The following is a 22,186-nucleotide window of genomic DNA, read 5'->3' as shown; positions in this document are numbered from 1 at the left end:
TGTGGTGTTATAACAAAATATCTGAGACTGGGTAATGGGTAAAGAACAAAAATGTATTTCTCACAGTTCTGGTGGGTGGGAAGTCCAAGAGGCCAGCAGGTTTGTAGTCTAGCAAGGGCTGCTGTCTGCTTCTAAGGTGGCACCTTGAACACTGTGTCCTAACATGATGGAAAAGACAGAAAAGCAAAAGAAGAAAACTGAGCTAGGTAGCTCCCTCAAGCCCTTTCTTTTTTTTTTTTATTTTTTTGAGGTGGAGTCTTGCTCTGTCACCCGGACTGGAGTGCAGTGGCCGGATCTCAGCTCACTTCAAGCTCTGCCTCCCGGGTTTACGCCATTCTCCTGCCTCAGCCTCCCGAGTAGCTGAGACTACAGGCGCCCGCCACCTCGCCCAGCTAGTTTTTGTATTTTTAGTAGAGACGGGGTTTCACCGTGTTAGCCAGGATGGTCTCGAACTCCTGACCTCGTGATCCGCCCGTCTCGGCCTCCCAAAGTGCTGGGATTACAGGCTTGAGCCACCGCGCCCAGCCTCAAGCCCTTTCATAAGGTCACTAATCCCATTCATGAGGGGGCTCCTCCCTCACGACTTAGTCATCTCCTAAAGACTCCACCTCCTAATGCTATCACATTGGGGTTTAAGTTCCAATATGAATTTTGGAGGAGACCCAATCATTCCAACCACTGCAAATATACTTTACTAAAAAGAAAAAAAGGAAAATCTTGTCTCTAAACATAATATTTTAAGAGTTTACATATTTACAGCCCAATTTTCCATTTGCTTACATACATATTTGTGACCATGAGTGTCATTATTAGCTGAGAAAAGTTTCAGTAAATTAAATTTTTTCTCACATTATTAATACCTTATTCAGATAAAACCAAATTTCTTTTCTTTTTTTTTTTTTTTTTGAGATGGAGTCTTGCTCTGTCGCCCGGGCTGGAGTACAGTGGCCGGATCTCAGCTCACTGCAAGCTCCGCCTCCCGGGTTTACGCCATTCTCCTGCCTCAGCCTCCCGAGTAGCTGGGACCACAGGCGCCCGCCACCTCGCCCAGCTAGCTTTTTGTATTTTTTAGTAGAGACGGGGTTTCACCGTGTTAGCCAGGATGGTCTCGAACTCCTGACCTCGTGATCCGCCCGTCTCGGCCTCCCAAAGTGCTGGGATTACAGGCTTGAGCCACCGCGCCCAGCCAAAAACCAAATTTCTAACCTAGATTTTAGGTTAAGACAGAAACCCATAGTTGTTCGTTGCAATGTGAGAATGACAGAGAGAGAGATATTAACTAGCAGAATCCAACTATAAAAATAAATTTAAGAGCACAATTCTCCACTAATGACTCCCCTAGACAAATCATTACTTGGATAGCAATGAATCAACCAAAAATGGAAGTGAGAACAGTTCGAGTCCTCTTTGCAATAGATCGGTTTATGAGACTATTAAGTGAAGAGGGTTAGAAACAAGGGGATAAATGGCATGCTAATTTGGAGTTGAATAGAGTAATCTTGGAAATATAAAAATCATGCTTAATGGGACTTGTCTACTTGCAATTCAATAATCCAACATGTAAATTCAGACAATGGACAAGAACATTCAGAACAAAATACAGAAATAGGGCTGGGTGCGGTGGCTCATGCCTGTAATCCCAGCACTTCGGGAGGCTGAGGCGGGCAGATCACCTGAGTTCAGGAGTTTCTGACCAGCCTGGCCAAAGTAGTGAAATCCCATCTCTGCTAAAAATACAAAAATTAGGCTGGGCACGGTGGCTCACACCTGTAATCCCAGCACTTTGGGGGGCCGAGGCCAGCGAATCACCCGAGGTCAGGAGTTTGAGACCAGCCTGGCCAACATAGTGAAACCCCTTCTGTACTAAAAATACAAAAATTATCCGGGCATGGTGGTGGGCGCCTGTAGTCCCAGCTACTTGGGAGGCTGAGGCATGAGAATCGCTGGAACCCAGGAGGTGGAGGTTGCAGTGAGCCAAGATTGCACCACTGCACTTAGCCAGGCGTGGCGATGGGCGCCTATAGTCCCAGCTACTCTGGAGGCTGAGGAAGAAGGATCACTCGAACCCAGAAGATGGAGGTTGCAGTGAGCCGAGATTGCACCACTGCACTGCAGCCTGGGCCACACACGGAGACTCCATCCCAAAAAAAAAAAAAAAATTTACAGGAATAAATTTAGCAAAGAGGCACTAAAGATAAGGACCACTGGCTGGGCGCGGTGGCTCAGGCCTGTAATCCCAGCACTTTGGGAGGCTGAGGCGGGTGGATCACGAGGTCAGGAGATCGAGACCATACTGGCTAACACAGTGAAACCCCATCTCTACTAAAAATACAAAAAATTAGCCAGGCGTGGTGGCGGGCATCTGTAGTCCCAGCTACTTGCGAGGCTGAGGCAGGTGAATGGCGTGAACCCGGGAGGCAGAGCTTGCAGTGAGCTGAGACCACCCCGCTGTACTCCAGCAGCCTGGAGGACAGAGCCAGACTCTGTCTAAAAAAAAAAAAAAAAAAAAAAAAAAAAAAAAAAAAGATAAGGACCACTGTGTTCCACCTCTGACATTTTTAATTCTTGAGTCATGGGGATGGCAAGCCAGGAACAGAGTCTTCTGACTGGAAGCTAAAACCAGCCTTTGGGGTGGGTTCAGAGAGACTGTTCAGACTCAAGATGTGAAAGCAGATGTTGCCTGGTCGAAAATATCCCGAATGCAAGAGTATTTTCAAAAACAGTAGTGCTCGGGGAAAGAGAATGCTGTGTGTTTAAAAAGAAAAACAATTAAAAGAATGGAAAGAAGGAAGAAAAAGTGACCGGAGAGTAGGGTGACCATATGTTCTGGTTTACCAGCTACAGCTAAGGTTATGTTTGTGGTCCTGGTGCAATTATTATAGTGCCGCTTTCACTCTCCGAAGTGTCTGGATTTGGATGATAAAGCATACGATCACCCTACCAAAGAGAGGATATTAGCTAGAAGACCCATGTGTCTATTTTAAACAGTGTGGACTGATCGGCAACCATGCTCATGCCTCTGCCCAGCTGAGCGGTGTGCACCACCTCTGCCTCGCCCTACCCCGCCCTGGCCCGGATCTCTAGGAAGGCTGGAGCGAAACCCTAGGCTCCTGCGCTGCTGTGGTGCCACCTGCAGGTTATGTGGGGGAACTGCTTCTCCCCACCCCAAACCTGGACGGACTTGGACTTGGCAAAAAGACCTTCAGGTGCTGTTTCCCACATCTCTGTCTTTCCGCTAACACTTTAGGATAGTGAGGAAGCAAGAGAGCTTAAGCTTACTAAGCTCCTACTGTGTCTTTCTCTCCAGCCTCGCAACTGATGGGAAATAGGTGATTATACAACTAGGAGACAGGATCAGAGTGGGCTAGTGACGTGCTCACAGTCTCTCAGCTGAAGCTGGAACCCCGGGGTCTTTGACTCTAAAGCTAGTGCTCTTTTTGGGTCTCCAGCTTGAGCAACAGTGGCAAAATGCAAAGAGCACCTGAAAATCTAATATTGATCCATGTAGGACTGTATTGCAAACAGAAACATGGAGTGTCTTCGTGGGGGTGACGAGGAGGGGGGAGATTATCTTGATTCTATGCACCTGGGAACTCTCTGAGGAAAATGAATGAAGCATACATGACTGAGTGCAATTTGTCTGATAAAATCTGTCAGAACGTGGGGACTTGTGGGTCCTGAGTGAAGGTAAGAAACCATGCTGCTGGACATTTGCTAAAGTGTTTTTTTGTTTTTTGTTTTTGTTTTTTGAGACGGAGTCTCGCTCTGTCGCCCAGGCTGGAGTGCAGTGGCGGAATCTCGGCTCACTGCAAGCTCCGCCCCCCGAGTTTATGCCATTCTCCTGCCTCAGCCTCTCCAGTAGCTGGGACTACAGGCGCGCACCACCACACCAGGCTAATTTTTTGTATTTTTTAGTAGAGACGGGGTTTCACCATGTTAGCCAGGATGGTCTCGATCTCCTGACCTCGTGATCCGCCCATCTCGGCCTCCCAAAGTGCTGGGATTACAGGCTTGAGCCACCGCGCCCGGCCTGCTAAAGTGTTTTTTATAAAATTACTCAGGGCCTCAGGGCCTCCACCTTCTTCACTACCCTGGGCAGTTTCCCCATCTGTCTTCATCCTACTGCCTGGCAGCCTATCCATCAAACTGTTTTTAGAGTTATGTGTCGATAAAATAAAAATCATGGTGGGAGTCATTTACACCCTAGTGAGAGTCATCTAAGATTCTCTTATCTTCTCAGACCTTTTAGCTGAAGTTGGTTATGAGAGAAGATGGGGAGGGGGAAAAGGGACGGGGAGAGCACTCTTGGAGTTTTCACTGTTTCTTGCCGATGCCCTGGCACAGTGTGAATATGTCAATCTAAATGGAGAGCTCTATGCATGTTCCTCTCTATTCCCTTTGTCACCAATACAAATTCCCAAGGCAGAGCCCCAGGAAGGCTGGACTGAAGGACCTGGAGGTAATAGAAAATGCTTGACTTTGGGTTTCAGGTCAAGCTCTGCCAGTGACTTGCTGTGTAACATCAGACAAATCAGTTCACCACTCTACACCTCAGTGACCTCATCTGTAAAAGGCTGATTTGAACTAGATTATTAATTTTCTTTAGGTTTTGCAGTTGTTTTTTGTTTTAACATTATATTCAATTATTCCCTCATCTTTATTAAAGTATAATTGACAAATAAAAATTGTGTATATTGACAGTGTTCAATGTGATACATGCATACATTGTGAAATGATTACAAGTTAATTAACATTATAATCACCTCTCATACTTTTTTGTGCTAAGAACATTTAAGATGTATTTACTTAGAATAGTGTTTACTAGAGGTGAGGAAGGGTAAGGGGGAGAAAGTAGCCAAAGGTTGGCTAACAGGTTAACAGATACAAGAGTACATGGCTGAGTGCAGTGGCTCACGCCTGTAATCCTAGCAGTGTGGGAGGATCACTTGAGCCCAGGAGTTTGAGACCAGGCTGGACAACATAGGACATCCAATCTCTACAAAAAAATTAGAAATTAATGAGGCATGTTGGTGTAAGCCTGCAGTCCCAGCTACTCTGGAGGCTGAGGTAGGAGAATCACTTGGGCCCAAGAGGTCAAGGCTGCAGTGAGTTGTGATTGCACTACTTCATTACAGCCTAGGGGGCAGAGTGAGACCCTGTCTGGGGAAGAAAAACAAAATAAAACAAAAGAAAGAGTACAGCTAGATAGGAGGAATAGTTCTAGTGTCTTTAGCACTATAGGGTAACTCTAATTCATGACAATTTATTATATATTTTTAAATAGCCAGAAGAGTGGATTTTGAATGCCCCCAGAATAAAGAAATGATACATGTTTGAGTTGGTGGAGATGCCAATTGTGATTTGATCATTACACATTGTATACATGTATGAAAACATTATACAGTACCCCATAAGTATATACAATTATGTGTTGATTAAAAATAATAAAAGCAGGCCAGGCATGGTGGCTCATGCCTGTAACCCCATCACTTTGGGAGGCCAAGGCAGGTGGATCATGAGGTCAAGAAATCGAGACCATCCTGGCTAACATGGTGAAACCCCATCTGTTCTAAAAATACAAAAAATTAGCCAGGCCTGGTGGTGGGCGCTTGTAGTCCTAGCTACTCTGGAGGCTGAGGCAGGAGAATCACTTGAACCTGGGAGGCTGAGGTTGCAGTGAGCTGAGATTGCGCCACTGCATCCCAACCTGGGTGACAGAGCGAGATTCTGTCTCAAATAATAGTAATAATAATAGGCTGGTTGTGGTGGCTCACGCTTGTAATCCCAACACTTTAGGAAGCCGAGGCGGGTGGATCATGAGGTCAGGAGATTGAGACCATCCTGGCTAACATGGTGAAACCCCATCTCTACTGAAAATATGAAAAATTAGCCTGGCGTGGCGGCATGTGCCTGTAGTCCCAGCTGCTGGGGAGGCTGAGGCAGGAGAATGACGTGAACCCAGGAGTGGCATGAACCCAGGAGTGGACTCCATGAAGTCTTCCTCCAGCCCCAGCTGTGAGCAAGGCTGGGCTTATACGCTCAATAGATCAGAGTGAGGGATTTGGTCAGAGGTGCCATGCCCAGGGTCATCCTTCTATGAGCCAGACTCTTCGTCATCAAAGGCTTTGCCATCAGAGATAGTTTTAGTCATATCTTGGGTTTACTTAATCAACTGCTGTTCTCCTACTTTCAGGATCTTTACACTAGGCTGCTCCATGTGGGTGTTAGGAAGCCATAGGCATCCTGGCTAAAAACCCAGATCACAAAAAGGGCTTCTGCCTTTTGTGAGGGCAGGAACAATGGGTTGTGGGAGAAGCCCAGCCTGGGCAGTCGTGACATGTACACCACTCTTGATCTGTCTTCTGGAACTTTTCACTCCTCCAGTTTGGGTCCCGGTGGGGCATACATGGAAAAGACCATAAATGCTCATGTCTCAGACTAGTTTCCCCATCAGAAGTGGTCATTGCACCAAGCACCCTCCTCCATTAAAACTGGACAGACCAAGGGCCACTTTCCTAATGGATGGGTCTTCTTGGTCTATCTCATGCTCCCAACAGAGCTCCCTCCCTGGGATGGGAATGTGCCATGCCGGGAGAGCCCTCTTGACCCAGCCTCCAGCCAAAGCCAGTCCCCCTGCCAAGCAGGCCCTAGAGTTACACTGGAGGGTGGCAGCCCTCACCTGGAAATTTCTTGCTGAAAATTGTCAGTTTCCCACACAAGTACAGCTTGGCAGTTTAATTCAAGTTAAACCCAGAAGGATACTGCTGCTTCAGTCTCGACTGCTTGAAAATTAGTCTGTGTAGAGCTTTTGTTTGCTGGAAATTGTGAGCCAGACATTGTGCAGGTTGACCCAGTAGCTACAGCAAGTACACACATAGGGCACGAAGCAAGGACAAGTGTGGACATGTGCGCACACACACACATGCAGCAGAAAATTGAGAAATAAACTATTTTTATTTCAGCTGTCATGGAAGTTTTGTGTCACTTCCCCAAGCGATCCTCCCACCTCAGCCTCTCAAAGTGCTGGGATTACAGGTGTGAGCCACTGCCCCCGGCCTAAAATTGTATCTTTCTTATTATCAGTAAAGCTAAACATTTTTTCATGTGTGTCAGTCGCATTTGTGTTTCTTTTTCTTTGAACTTTCATATATTTTTTCCCATTTTTCTTAGAATTGTTGGTCTTTGTCTTCTCTACTTTTAGATTAGAATGAATATGATATTAATTATACTTTGAATTGTGGCCACGATGGAGTACCTGTATGATGATAGTCTCCCAGCATAAACAACTACAAACCCGGACAAAGTCATGAAGAAATTGTCTTCAGGCTTAAGGCAATAGGCAGTTCCAGGTACAATCTGAGAGAAGGGAATCACATGAAGGGACTGCTATGTTTTTTCTGTGGGAAAAGTTTCTGAACTTTCAATGACAGCATGAGGAAGCAGAGTCCAAGCTGAGAGGATCAGTCTTGTTTGGTGGAAGAAATAGAGACTGCTGCTCAGGGCTGCTAAAATGTGTGTGGCAGAGTATCAGAAAGGACAGAGTTGCAGAGAAGGAGCCCCAGAAATCTTGCAGAGGTTGCTGCAGGTCCTTTGCCAAATCCCAAATGATGAATGTGTGGGTTGAGACTGCAAGGCCCAGCACAGAACAGCTGATGGGGAGCTGAAAGCTAAACAGTGATTTCAGTGGTCACAGACTACTGGAGATGCATCTGAATTCTGGCTCAGACAGAGTCTCCACTCTTGGAATCTCAGGTCTTGATGAATATCCCAGACACTCACAGGAGGGTCTAGAAGGCCATGCCTTGGGATTAAGGAAGATTCCCCAGGAATAAGGGCAAAACTGAACAACAGCTCACCCTAACAAAACCTAAAATGTAGCCTGACACACATGATCCAGTTAACCCATCAGTAATTTAATTCCCTGCCAAAAAAAAACTCAACACTAGAGTAGGATAACATAATCCACATCTCTACAATGAAGGTTCACAACATCCAAAAGCGCAAGAAATACTGACTAGATGTGTGAAAAAGAAAGAAAATGTATCCTAAAATTAAGAGAAAACCACTCAATATGAACAGACCCACTGTGCATGGTGGCTCACGCCTGTAATCCCAGCACTTAGAGAGGCCAAGGCAGGTAGATCACTTGAGCTCAAGACTTCGAGACCAGCCTGTGCAACATGGCAAAACCCCATTCTACCAAAAATTCAAAAATGAGTCAGGTATGGGGGTGTGCAGGGGTCCGTAACCCCCGGGCTGTGGACTGTACCAGTCAGTGACGTGTTAGGAACCAGGCTGCGCAGCAGGAGGTGAGTGGTGGGCAGTGAGTGTTACTGCCTGAGCTCCGCCCCTCATCAGATCAGCAGGTGTTAGATTCTCACAGGAGCGTGAATCCTAATGTGAACTGCACATGCGAGGGATCTAGGTTTCACACTCTTTATGAGAATCTAATGCCTGATGATCTGAAGTAGAACAGTTTCATACCATAACCACCACCCCTGACCCCGTCTGTGGAAAAATTGTCTTCCATGAAACCAGTCAGGACTGCTTGTGGCATGTGCCTGTGGTCCCAGCTACTTGGAAGGCTGAGGTGGAAGGATGGCTTGAGCCTGGGAGGTGGAGGTTGCAGTGAGTTGAGATCATGCCACTGCATTCCAGCCTGGACAACAGAGTGAGACCTTATCTCAAAGAAACAACAACAAAAAACAAGGGCCATGCATGGTGGCTCACACCTGTAATCCCAGCACTTTGGGAGGCTGAGGCAGGCAGCTCACCTGTGGTCAGGAATTCAAGGCCAGCCAGGTGAGGTGGAGGTTGGAGTGAGCCAAAATGGTGCCATTGCACTCCAGCCTGGGCTACAAGAGCAAAACTCAATCTCAAAAAAAAAAAAAAAAAGAGCAGACCCATAAATGGCTCACATATTGGAATTAGCAGGCAAGAGCTTTAAAGTAACTATGTATGTAAAGAATTTAGAGAAATATCAACACCTGTGAAGATGGTGAAAGAAGAACTTAGGGAATTAATTTTTAGTATAAGCATGTTCTAAATATGCATGGTACATACTTACTAAAATAGTTTATTTGTTATCAGAAATCTAAATTTAACTGGGTGTCCTATATTTTCTCTGGTATCTCTATCCTAAAACCGAGCAGGAGAGAATTCAGAGTCCTATCTTCCAGCAAGCAACCTAGCCTAGGACAGGGCCTGGCCAGGGGCAATTGTGCATTGGATGGATTAGAGATGCTAGTCATTCAATGTGTCAAAGGTTTGCCAGATCTGCATATAATCAACATTATTTTTACATAATATTTTTGTCTAAAGCAAGTTTAAAAATTTTAACCTTTTATTTGGAAATACAGATTCAGAGGCAATTTCAAAGATGGTACAGAGAGGTTTCATGGACTCCTCACTCAGTTTCCTCCAAAGGTTCTATTTTGTATAAATGTAGGACAGTATCTAACAATGTCACATACCTAGGTCTATGCCATTTTATCACATATGTAGACTCCTTTAATCACCGCTACAATCAAGACACAGAACTGTTCCACCACCACAAAATCCCCCTCCTGCTATTCCTCTGCACTCATTCCTGGATCTTCCCCTCCACTATTGCTACTCCTGGGAACCACTAATCTGGTTTCTGTCTTTATAATCTCATCACTTCAAGAACATCATAAAATGCAAAAATTAGCCAGGCATGGTGGCACCAGCTTGTAGTTCCAGCTATGTGGGAGGCTGAGGCAGGAGAATCACTTGAACCTAGGAGCTGGAGGCTACAGTGATCCTGCCTTTGCAGTCCAGCCTGAGAAACAGGGTGAGACTCTGTCAATGAATGAATGAATGAAGGCCTGGCATGGTGGTTTACACCTATAATCCCAGTGCCTTGGGAGGCCAAGGCAGGTGGAACCGTTGAGGCCTGGAGTTTGAGACCGACCTGGCCAACATGGCAAAACCCTCTCTCCACCAAAAATACAAAAATTAGCCAGGCATGATGGTGTATGCCTGTACTCCCAGCTACTTGGGAGGCTGAGGCATGAGAATCATTTGAACCTGGCAGGCAGAGGCTGCAGTGAGCTGAGATCATGCCACTGCACTCCAGTCTGGGCCACAGAGTGACACGTTGTCTCAAAAACACAATAAAACAAAACCAAACAAAGAAAAAAAGAATATTATATAAATGGAAGCACACAATATGTGGCCTTTTGAGACTGGCTTTTTTTTTTTTTTTTTCCTACTCAGCAAATGCCCTTTGAGATTCATCCAAGTTGTGCGTGTTCCTTTTTGTTTTTTCTGTTTGAGATGGAGTCTCACTCTGTCACCCAGGTTGGAATGCAGTGGCTTGATCTCAGCTCACTGCAACCTCTGCCTCCTGGGATCAAGCAATTCTCCTGCCTCATCACCCACCACCATGCCTAGCCTTTTTTTTTTTTTTTTTTTTGAGATGAAGTTTTGCTCTTGTTACCCAGTACAATGGTATGATCTTGGCTCACTGCAACCTCTGCCTCCCAAGTTCAAGCAATTCTCCTGGCCCAGCCTCCTGAGCAGCTGGGATTACAGATGCCTGCCACCACATCCAGCTAATTTTTTTTTTTTTTTCTTTTTTGGAACGGGTCTCCCTCTTTCCCCCCGGCTGGAGTGCAGTGGCTGCATCTCAGCTCACTGCAAGCTCTGCCTCTCAGGTTCCCACCATTCTCCTGCCTCAGCCTCCCGAGTAGCTGGGACTACAGGCGCCACCACCTCGCCCGGCTAGTGTTTTTGTATTTTTTTTTTTTTTAGTAGAGACGGGGTTTCACCGTATTAGCCAGGATGGTCTCGATCTCCTGACCTCGTGATCCGCCCGTCTCGGCCTCCCAAAGTGCTGGGATTACAGGCTTGAGCCACCGCGCCCGGCTCCAGCTAATTTTTTTGTATTTTTAGTAGAGATGGGGTTACACCATGTTGGCCAGGTTGGTCGCAAACTCCTGACCTCAGGCGATCCGCCTGCCTCAGCCTCCCAAAGTGCTGGAATACAGGCATAAGCCACCGCGCCAGGCCCCCTTTTTATTGTTGAATAGTATTTCATAGAATGGATGTATCAGTTTGCTTAACCATTCACCTACTGGGGGTATTGGGTTGTTTCCAGTTTGGGGCTATCACAAATAAATCTGCTATGAACAATCATGTGTGAGTTTTTGTGCAGACATCAGTTTTATTTTCTGGTACAAATGCCCAGAAGCAATTGCTGGGTCATATATTGAGGTGGATATTTAACTAAAGAAGCTGCCAAACTATTTTCTAGAGTGTCTGTACCATTTTGTATTCCCTCCAGCAATGTATGAGAAAGTGAGTTTTGTCTGCATCCTCGCCGATATTTGATATTATCACTATGTTTGATTTGAGCTGTTTTGATATATAGTGATATCTTACTGTGGTTTTAATTTGCATTTCCCCAGTGGTTGGTGTTGAAGATCTATTCATGTGCTTTAAGTCAACTCATTTTTAAAACCTGAATAAATGTATTTAAAAAGGAAACTTTTGCTTTGGGAGGCCAAGGTGGGTGAATTGCTTGAGCCTAAGAGTTTGAGACCAGCCTGAGCAACATGATGAAAGTCCATCTTTACAAAAAAGAAAAAAGAAAATCTGGCATGGTGGGGTATGCCTATGGTTTCAGCTACTTGCTAAATGAGGCAGGAGGATTGCTTGAGCCTGGGAGGTCAAGGCTGCAGTGAGCCGTGATTGCACCATTATACTCCAGCCTGGGTGACAGAGCAAAATTCTGCCTTAAATAAATAAATGAATGAAAGAAAATTTGTGGTTAGTGGTTCTCAAAGTGTGGTCCCTGAGCCAGCAACATCAGCATCACTATCACCTGAGAACTTGTTAGAAATGCAGATTCTCAGGTGCCACCCCAGACCTCCTGAATCAGAACCTCTGAGGAGGGGGTTCAGTGATCTGTGGTTTAACAAGCCCTCCCGGTGAGAATCGGTCTCATTTACTACAAATAGAAGGTAATGGTAAAAATAAATGCATCTGCGTATTGCCTAAAATCCTCTTGTGGGCCCCAGGTTCGCACACCACACTTCCGGGCAGGAGCCCCACTCACAGAGGCTATGACAAGAAGAATGCTCCTGCCCCTGGGGCTGTGCAGTGACAGCTCACACAGCTCCACGTGGCGGTTCTGAGTGTGGGAAGCGCTGATGCAGTCCTACCACAGCCCTTCCTGCCCTTCACTGGACTGAGAAAATCCAGGCTCTGAGGAGGGTAAGACTTGCCCAAAGTCATCCAGTAACATGGTCAGTCTCCTTTCCCAGGGCCCTCACAGTGCCTGGCCTGTTTAAAGCCTGCCTCTATTCACTGCTGAGTGAAAACTCCAGCTCCAAAACAGAATATGGGGAAGGATCCTATCTTGTGCAGCTTATGTTTATAGCTGCAGATACATGAGAAAAAAAGTCTGAAAATACTGTTGAAGCAGTATTTGGGGAGAGAAGGGGTTTGCTGGTGTTTTGTGTTTTTAACTTTTCTATATTTCGTTATTTTTATCACAATAATCGTGTTTAGTTACACAATCAAAATGTATTAAATATAATATTTAAAATCGACATGAAGCCTGATCCAGCCACAGCCTATCATTGGCAGAGTCAGGAAACCTTCCAGATAGAGCAGCCCTGCACCTGTCCCAGGTGACACCCTGGGCACATACTAGGTCCTCTGTCTGGACACCCTCACCCCATGGCGGCCTCCACGTCCGTACCCACCAGCACCTCCTGTGGGCGAGGCCCTCTCTTGCATCCAGCCCTGAGCACCCCCTAGCCCAGAGGGCACCTCATGGTGTGAGAGTCCGCCTGCCTGTCTCTAAAGAGAGGAAAGCTTCTTGGGACATGTGTTCCGCTTGACCATCACCCCGGCCTGGTACAGAAAGGTGGACCGTGGGTATTTGGTGAATAAATGAATGATTGGAATGAAACCCCCAAATGGTGACGTCCTGAGGCCCTTCTCCAGCTGGCCCAGGTGGAACCAGTTCCACTTTTCACAGGAAAGCCAGGTGTGAGGAGTGGTGCAGGTATGTGTGAGGGGCCAGGTTCTCGAAGGCTGGATGGACACAGGGCTTGTGGCAGGTCTGGGGGCAGCAGTGCTGCTGTGAGATCCTCGAGAGGGCTAGGTCCTGGAATCCCCCAGGGTATCCTGGTGCCCCCAGCTGCTGCATGGCATGAGAATTCCTGGCTGGTGGGGACACACAGGTACTTGTTTGGGATTGGCCATCTGGTCCAGTCCAAGGAGCTGCGCCTCCAGACCCTCAGGGCAAAACTCACTTTTGATGTGTGACAACAGCTGCAGGCAAGGGGAGGGAGAGGTGTGCTGGGCCTCAGCCTTAGAAGCCAGAAGCCAATTCATGCCCCTACCTTGATTTACATGGGAAAGGGATAGGGCCTCAGCTAGCTCTAGAGTCCTGGGTTACGGTCAGAACCCTCCCTTATGGACTCAGTGACTTGGGATGACCCAGCCCCTCCCTGAGCCTCATAGATGAAACCAGGGCTGGGCCAGGGCTCTCGATACTTCCCAGATCCAACCTCTGGCTTTCTCCCAGGAGGGCTGGAGATCAGAGAGGTGACCCAGGCTCCCCTGTTTACCTCAGCCTCCTTGTGGAGCCTCCCTCTTTCTGCCTGTGAGGTGAGTGGGGCCGGAAGGAGGGGCACTCACCTGTGGGTCTCTGATTTCTCTGCCCAGGTGTGCCTGGAGAGCCTGGTCTATACCCAGTGCTCTGCTACACCCCACAGCCTGGTCACAACCTCCCTGCCTCCAGAGCAGCCCTGGCCCAGGGAAGAAGCTGGTCTCTGCATCGAATGATAGGTAGAAAATGGAAGTGGAGACGACAGTTCTGGAAAGGAGCTAAGGAAGAGGTGTCGTCCCAAGGACATGGAGGGTTTTTCCAGAATGGAACTTGACTGGTGCGGGCAAGCATTAGGAGGTGGGGAGGGTGGCTCTCTCTGTGGGAGTTGGGGTGACTTGCCTGGGCCAGTGGTAGGCTCTGGGTAGGGCAGGCAGAGCTGGGGTGCCCGGAGCCTGGGGTCCCTGTACTTGCAGAGGACTGGAATGCAAAACAAGTGTCCCCTGCCCTCTGGCTGGGGGACATCCTCTACATCCAAGCCCAGACACACACCAGCTGCCACAAGCACCTGAGGCTCTTCAGAGGACCGATGTACAGCCACACCCACTCTGGACCAGCCTGCTGGGCCCACCTGTGTCCTAGTCAGAGCCCATGACTGAGGGGACTCTCTGGGGACAATGGGGGCAGTCTCATGCTGCCCTCTTACAGGTGGGTCAGTCCCTGGGATCTGGTGTTGGGCTGGGGTGGGCTGAGGCTGTTCTCTGCCAGGGTACCTGGTGGACAGCAGGTAGAGTAACTTCTCCTTGGCTTTCCTGAACCCCAGGACACAGCTGAACACTGCACTTTACCCTGGATGCCTTCGGATTCTCAGGGGACCCTGGGAAGGAAGAGGCCAGGGCCCTGGGCCATGCTTGCTCCCCCAAGTCCCTTCAGCAGCCACCTCATCTCCAGATCAACATCACCTGATTCCTGAAGGCCTGGGCTACTGACCAGAGCCCCAACACCCTCACCAAGGCCTGTTCTTACATCAGACTATCTAGCATATGAGTTCGGACCTGAAGGGGGTGGAGAGAGAACGCAGGGCTCTGTACAAGTCCTCAGCTCCCTGCTGCGGTGGGCCCCGTAGAAGGCCCCCCAGAAATCTGCAACTGCTGTTAAGTCACTGGGAGGAAGCTGCAGCAGACATGTGTTTCCCGGCCTGGTACACGCAGAGGGGTGTCCGGGCCCCCAAGTGGGAGGCCCAAATGTGGCCTTGCATGTGGCAGTGCAGGAATTCTAGCCAGCTCTGGGGCCTTGGGCAAGTCATTTAACCTCTCGGAACCCCACTCCTGGTCACCATAGGGCTCTTGTGTGGATGTAATGAATGCCCCAGGCCATGTATGTTCCATCAGTGGAAGCCTAGCGTGGGTGGAGACCCCCGAGACTGAACTCAGTGGTGGGATCCAGCCTGCCCAGCTCTCCTACATAGAGCCCAGAGCCAGCAGGGTGGGCTTCCTGGAGACGCAGGCACTCCTGCGGGCTGGAGAGCATGAGCAGGGGTCCCTTTGGGGAGGTGGAAGAGGCTGCAGTCAGTGGAGGCCATACTGAGGCAGAACGGGCATGATTGGGGGATCTGAGACCCAACAGAGACTGGACTGAGGACACTGCGGCCACCTACAGGACATTGTGCCACTCAGGTAGTGGAAACTTAGCTACGGCTGGGCCCCCAGTCCTGAGTGAGGCCTCGCCAGTCTTGGAAACTGTGCCCAAGGTGGCTTCATGTAAGGGCACATCTGAGCACTTTTTTTTTTTTTTTTTTTTGACAGGGTTTTGCTCTGTCATCCAGGCTGGAATGCAGTGGCACGATCATAGCTTACTGCAGCCTCAAGTTCCTGGGCTCAAGTGATCCTCCCACCTCAGCCTCACAAAGTGCTGGAATTATAGGCCTGAGCTACGGAGCTTGGTCTTAAATCTTAATATCTGATTCTGGTCTGCTTCCCTGGCTGACACACATGCTGGCATCTTGCACCTAGACAGATGTGTTTCTGGACTTGGTTCCATTTGTTCTGATGGGCTCCTCTCTCTCAATGACTGCACATTAGAGTATGTGGCTATTCTTACACATTTCTGTATAGAACTCAGGGTTAGTATATTAATGTTAAAGTTCTACTGGTTTTTGAGGCTGGGTGGAATGTTTGGGTTAATTTAGTTGTGGGCATCTTGACAATACAGGCTTTCCCTCCAGGAACGGTAATTCTGGGACACAGGTTTTGCACATTCTGGTTTATTGCTTGGCTCGCTGCCACAGAGGGATGGCACTGCTCCACACGCCATGCCCAAGAGATGTCCCATCTTATCTTTCTAAATCAAGCTGAATGTTCTCAGCTGACAGGATATCATCAGTGCTGCGGGGACTCACTCCCCTCAACCTGAGATGAAGTGAGGCGGAGACTGTGGAGCAGATCTGTGCTGTGTGCATTCATCCTTCCTGACCTGCACTGCTGCTGGCCGGGGCTGTGTCTGAGCTGTCAGAGGGCACTGATTTGGGGACAGGGCAGGGGGCAGTGCTGAAGAAATGCTCCCTCACCTCCCTTAGCTCTTCCTGTCCAGTCAACACTTGGCCACCAAGGCCCCTGAATTCCAGGCCCCAGTCACCACTAACAGGGTATTGCATGGGAACAAAGTATAGGCCCAGAGCCTGGAGTTCAGGTCACTCCTCCTTCCAGTCGAAGCCTCTGCCCCTCCCAGGTGATTCCAGCCTCATTCCCCCATGGGCCAAATATCCTAAACAAAGGCCTGGTCTTTACCCAAGTGCCCAGAAAACACACACGGAAAGGCTCTGCATGCCCCCGTGGCCTGCCAGAGGTAAGAGCCTCCCCGTCAAAATGCACAGTCCAGGTTCTTCCAGGGAGGTGAGGAGCGGAGGAAGAAAAGGTCCGTCTCATTATTTCAGCAGGAACCTAAACTTGAGAAAGCCAGACGCAGTACATTTCTTAATCCTGATAGTTTTATAACTGGTTACAGCGGGGTCACATGCACAACTGTTTTCCAACATCTTTCAACGGTCCACATAACATCCTGTACCTTCTTTATTTTTATTTTGTAAAGCCAGGGTCAGTGACTTATATGCCTGTAATCTCAACACTTTCACGGGCTGAGGCAGGAAGACTACTTGAGGCCAGGAGTTTGGGACCAGCCCAGGCAACATAGCAAGACCCGGTATACAACAGAGAAAGTCCCTGTCTCAAAAAATATCTTTTCCAAGTGCAGTGCCATGATCACAGCTCACCGTAGCCTCCAACTCCCAGGCTCAAGTGATACTCCCACCTCAGCAGCTGGGATTCTCAGAGCATACCAGCACATCTGGCTGATGTTTTAATTTTTGGTAGAGATTCAGTCTCACTATTCTTCCCAGGCTGGTCTTGAACTCCTGGCCTCAAGAGATCCTCCCAGTGTGACCTCACAATGCACTGAGGTTATAGGCATGAGCCACCATGCAGCCCCTGTAAAACCTAACTGTTCTTCAGGTGCTTCTTTTGGACCTCCTAGCTAGACTGTCATTGGCAAATACTAGTTTATTATTTTCCCACATTTATGTTAACGGATTTCCCATGTTTTATTTGTCTAGACTAGGGTTTCTCAGCAGCAGCACTATTTATGTTTTGGGCTGGATAATTCTTTGTTATGGAGCTGCTTGTGCCTCGCAGGATGTTTAGCAGCATCCCCAGCCTCCGCCTGCCACGTGCCAGTAGCACTCCTCAGTGTGACAGTCAAAATGATTTCAGATAGTGTCAAATATCCCCAGGGAGGCAAAATCACCTCCAGTTGAGAACTGTTGACCTAAAAAGCTCTGGAACAATGTTAGATCATGGTAATGATAGCACATACTGCTCCTGATCTTTTTTTGTTTATTTTTTTTTTTTTTTTGGAGACTGAGTCTCACTCTGTCGTCCAGGCTGGAGTGCAGTGGCACGATCTCGGCTCACTGCAAGCTCTGCCTCCCAGGTTCACACCATTCTCCTGCCTCAGCCTCCGAGTAGCTGGGACTACAGGTGCGCACCACCACGCCTGGCTAATTTTTTGTATTTTTTAGTAGAGACGGTTTCACCGTGTTAGCCAGGATGGTCTCAATCTTCTGACCTCGTGATCCGCCCACCTCAGCCTCCCAAAGTGCTGGGATTACAGGCATGAGCCACCACACCTGGCCTGCTCCTGACCTTAATGGGAATACCTCTAGCATCAAAGTATAGTAGTACTTGTATACTACTGTCTGGGCTGTGATTAGTACACTGTATTAGTCTGTTGCGGGAAGTCAGGGACCCCGAACAGAGGGACTAGCTGAAGCCGCAGCAGAAGAACATAAATTGTGAAGATTTCATGGACATTTATTAGTTCCCCAAATTAATACTTTTATAATTTCTTACACCTGTCTTTACTGCACTCTCTGAACATAAATTGTGAAGATTTCATGGACACTTATCACTTTCCCAGTCAATACCCTTGTGATTTCCTATGCCCGTCTTTACTTTAATCTCTTAATCCCGTCATCTTCTTTGTAAACTGAGGATATATGTCACCTCAGGACCCTGTGATGATTGCATTAACTGCACAAATTGTTTGTAGAGCATGTGTGTTTGAACAATATGAAGTCTGGGCACCTTGAAAAAAGAACAGGATACAGCAACCTTCAGGGAACAAGAGAGATAAGACTTCTGGTCACCAGTGAGCGAGGTGGAACAGAGCCATATTTCTCTTCTTTCAAAAGCAAATAGGAGAAATATCGCTGAATTCTTTTTCTCAGCAAGGAACATCCCTGAGAAAGAGAATGAGCCCTGAGGGTGGGTCTATAGACGGCCCCCTTAAGGCAACCGCCTTTTACAGTCAAAGCGAAGGGATGAAATAAGCCCCATCTCCTATAATGCTCCCCAGCTTATTAGGACTGAGGAAATTCCCACCTAATAAATTTTGGTTAGACAGGTTTTCTCAAACCTGTTTTCTGATAAGATGTTATCAATGACAATGTGTGCCTGAAACTTCATTAGCAATTTTAATTTCACCCCATCCTGTGGTCCTGTGATCTCACCCTGCCTCCACTTGCTTTGTGATATTTTATTACCTTGTGAAGTATGTGATCTCTGTGACCCACACCCTAATCATGCACTCCCTCCCCTTTTGAAAGTCGCTAATAAAAACTTGCTGGTTTTACGGCTCAGGGAACATCACAGAACCTGCCGACATGTGATGTCTCCCCTGGACACCCAGCTTTAAATTTCTCTCTCTTGTGCTCTTTCCCTTTATTTCTCAAACCAGCTGAGATGCCTAGGAAATAGAAAAGAACTCATGTTAACCATCGGGAGCAGGTTCTCCTGACATTAGTCCATTCTCATGCTGCTATGAAGAAATACCCAAGACTGGGTAATTTATAAAGAAAAGAGGTTTAAGTTGACTCACAGTTCTGCATGGCTGGGGGGGCCTCAGGAAACTTACAATTATGGCAGAAGACACCTCTTCACAGGGCAACAGGAGAGAGAAGGAGAGCCAAGCAAAGGGGAAAGCCCGTAATTAAAACCATTAAATCTCACGAGAATTCACTCACTATCACGAGAACAGCCCCCATGATTCAATTATCTCCACCTGGTCCCACTCTTGATACATGGGGATTATTGCAATTCAAGGTGAGATTTGGATGTGGACGCAAAGCCAAGCCATATTATATCCTTTATATTAGCATACTGTATCAACGTATAATTTTCTTTCTTTTTTTTTTTTTTTCTTTGAGACAGTCTTGCTCTGGCTCTGGCTGGAGTGCAGTGGCATGATCTCAGCTAACTGCAACCTCCGTCTCCTGGGCTGAAGTAATTCTTGTGCCTCAGCCTCCCAAGTAGCTGGAACAACAGGTGTGTGCCACCCCCAAGCTAATTTTGATTTTTTTTTAGTAGAGATGGGGTTTCGCCATGTTGGCCAGGCTGGTGTCAAACTTCTGGCCTCAAGTGATCTGGCCACTTTGGCCTCCTGAAGTGCTGAGATTACAGGCGTGAGCCACTGCACCCAGCCTGAAGTGTAATTTTCACAATGTGAAAAGCATGACTTTCATACAAATAATGAAGGAATATGTATAAGATATTTTCTTTAATTCACAAGGGCATCAGCAACATGGTGAAGCTAGTTCAAGGAACTTTTTGAGAGTGTTTGTAGTGCTCCAGGAAGGGCATTCTGAAATGTATTCTGATATAGAGACAAAACTTGTTAACATCCTACAGTGAGGCTGGGCTTGGTGGCTCACGCCTGTAATCCCACCACTTTGGGGGGTCAAGGCAGGTGGATCACCTGGGGTCAGGAGTTCAAGATCAGCCTGGCCAGCATGTTGAAACCCTGTCTCTACTAAAAATACAAAAATTAGCCAGGTGCAGTGGTGGGCGCCTGTAGTCTCAGCTACTTGGGAGGCTGAGGCAAGAGAATCACCTGAACCCTGGAGGTGGAGGATGCAGTAAGCCGAGATCGCGCCACTGCACTCCAGCCTGGGCAACAGAGCAAGACTCCATTTCAAAAAAAAAAAAAAAATCATATTGGGAAATCTTTGAGCATTATCTTCTCTACTGGACAGAAACCTGTAAATTAACATATATACATATTCTCAAAAATATTCATAACATATTCTCTAGTATATTTCCCTACATTAGTGGTTTTCAAAGCATGGCCTCAAGTTGGAAGCATGAGCGTCACCTGGGAACACAGACATGCAATGCTCAGGCCCCAACTCAGTCCTATTGCGTTAGAAACTGGTGTGGAGCCCAGCAGCGGGTTTCACAAACCCTGCAGGTGATTATGATGCACTCTAATGTGTGAGAACCACTGCTCTAAACAGTCAAATCATCTTTTTTTTTTTTTGAGACGGAGTCTCACCCTGTTGCCCAAGCTGACTGAAATGCAGTGGTGCAATCTCAGCTCACTGCAACCTCTACCTCCTGGATTCAAGTGATTCTTGTGCCTCAGCCTCCCGACTGGCTGGAATTACAGGCACCCACCACCACACCCTGCTATTTTTTTTTTTTTTTTCAGTAGAGACAAGGTTTTGCCATGTTGGTCAGGCCACTGGTCTCGAACTCCTGACCTCAGGTGATCTGCCTGCCTTGGCCTCCCAAAGTGCTAGGATTACAGGCATGAGCCACTGCGCCCAGCCCTTTTTTTTTTTTTTTTTTCCGAGATGCTCTCATTCTGTCGCTCAGGCTGGATGGAGAACAGTGGCACCATCATGGTTCACTGCAGCCTCCACCTCCCAGGCTCAAGAGATCCTCTCAAGTCAGTCTCTTAGGTAGCTGGGATGACACATGTGCACCAGCACAAGTGGGTAATTTTTTGTAGACATTGGGGTCTCCCTATGTTATGCAAGCTGGTCTAGAACTCCTGGGTTCAAGCGATCCATTGGCCTTGGCCTGCCAAAGTGCTATGATTACAGGTCTTATGTTCTTAAAAAAAATTTTGACATGGTATAGGATAGTCTAGTTACTTAATGTACTGTTGTTTTCAACAGGCTAGTGGTTATGATTTGTAAAAGAACTCCTCGGGGCCGGGTGCGGTGGCTCAAGCCTGTAATCCCAGCACTTTGGGAGGCCGAGACGGGCAGATCACGAGGTCAGGAGATCGAGACCATCCTGGCTAACCCTGTGAAACCCCGTCTCTACTAGAAAAAAATACAAAAATCTAGCGGGGCGAGGTGACGGGCACCTGTAGTCCCAGCTACCCGGGAGGCGGAGTTTGCAGTGAGCTGAGATCTGGCCACTGCACTCCAGCCTGGGCAACACAGTGAGACTCCCTCTCAAAAAAAAAAAGAATTCTTTGGAAATGAGATCAATTTTACCATGAATTGGGACACTTTCCATTTCTTTCTATTCTATAGAGCAGTTTACTTGTCATGAGCTCTGTCTTTTGAAAACTTGAAAGCCTGCAACAATAAAACCAGCTGCACCTGGTGCATGGGATAGGCATGGAATCGAGGAGAGAGCTCAAACTACGGTCAGTCCTCTGTATCCTCGGGTTCTGGATCATTGGATTTAACCAACTGTGCATCAAAAATATTTGGAAAAAAGTAAAACAATAAAAAAAAAAAAACACAGGCTGGGTGCAGTGGCGGGTGCCTGTAGTCCCAGCTACTCCGGAGGCTGAGGCAAGAGAATAGCGTGAACCAGGAAGGCAGAGCTGGCAGTGAGCGGAGATCACTGCCACTGCACTCCAGCCTGGGCGACAGAGCAAGACTCTGTCTCAAAAATAAAAATTTTTTAAACTTTATAACAGCTATTTACAAAGCATTACGTTGTATTAGGTATTATAGTAATCTAGAGATGATTTAAAGTATACGGAAGGATGTGCATGGGTTATATGCAAATACTATGCCATATTATATCAAGGACTTGAGCATCTGTGAATTTTGGTATCTCTGGGATCCTGGAACCAACATCCTGAGGTTACCAAGGGACGACTGTTTTCAATTTCTTCTTTGGTTATTGGTCTATTCTCTAATGTATTTTTGTTGTTTTATCTCTCTGTTTTTGCCTCTTCAAGTCAATGTCGGAAACTTAGTTGTTCTAGGCTACCCATTTATTGTTACCAGTAAGCAGACTACCA

General features: G+C 47.4%; 1 protein-coding gene across 1 annotated transcript in view; it reads right to left on the bottom strand.

The window, feature by feature from the left end:
* Nucleotides 1-22,186, bottom strand: part of PML (promyelocytic leukemia) — a 551,773-nt gene that overhangs the window by 11,666 nt on the left and 517,921 nt on the right. The gene's annotated exons all lie outside the window — the stretch shown is intronic.

Source organism: Piliocolobus tephrosceles, chromosome 6 (genome assembly GCF_002776525.5).
Source record: "Piliocolobus tephrosceles isolate RC106 chromosome 6, ASM277652v3, whole genome shotgun sequence".
NCBI lineage: Eukaryota > Metazoa > Chordata > Mammalia > Primates > Cercopithecidae > Piliocolobus > Piliocolobus tephrosceles.
This window is presented reverse-complemented; position numbering and strand designations above follow the sequence as displayed.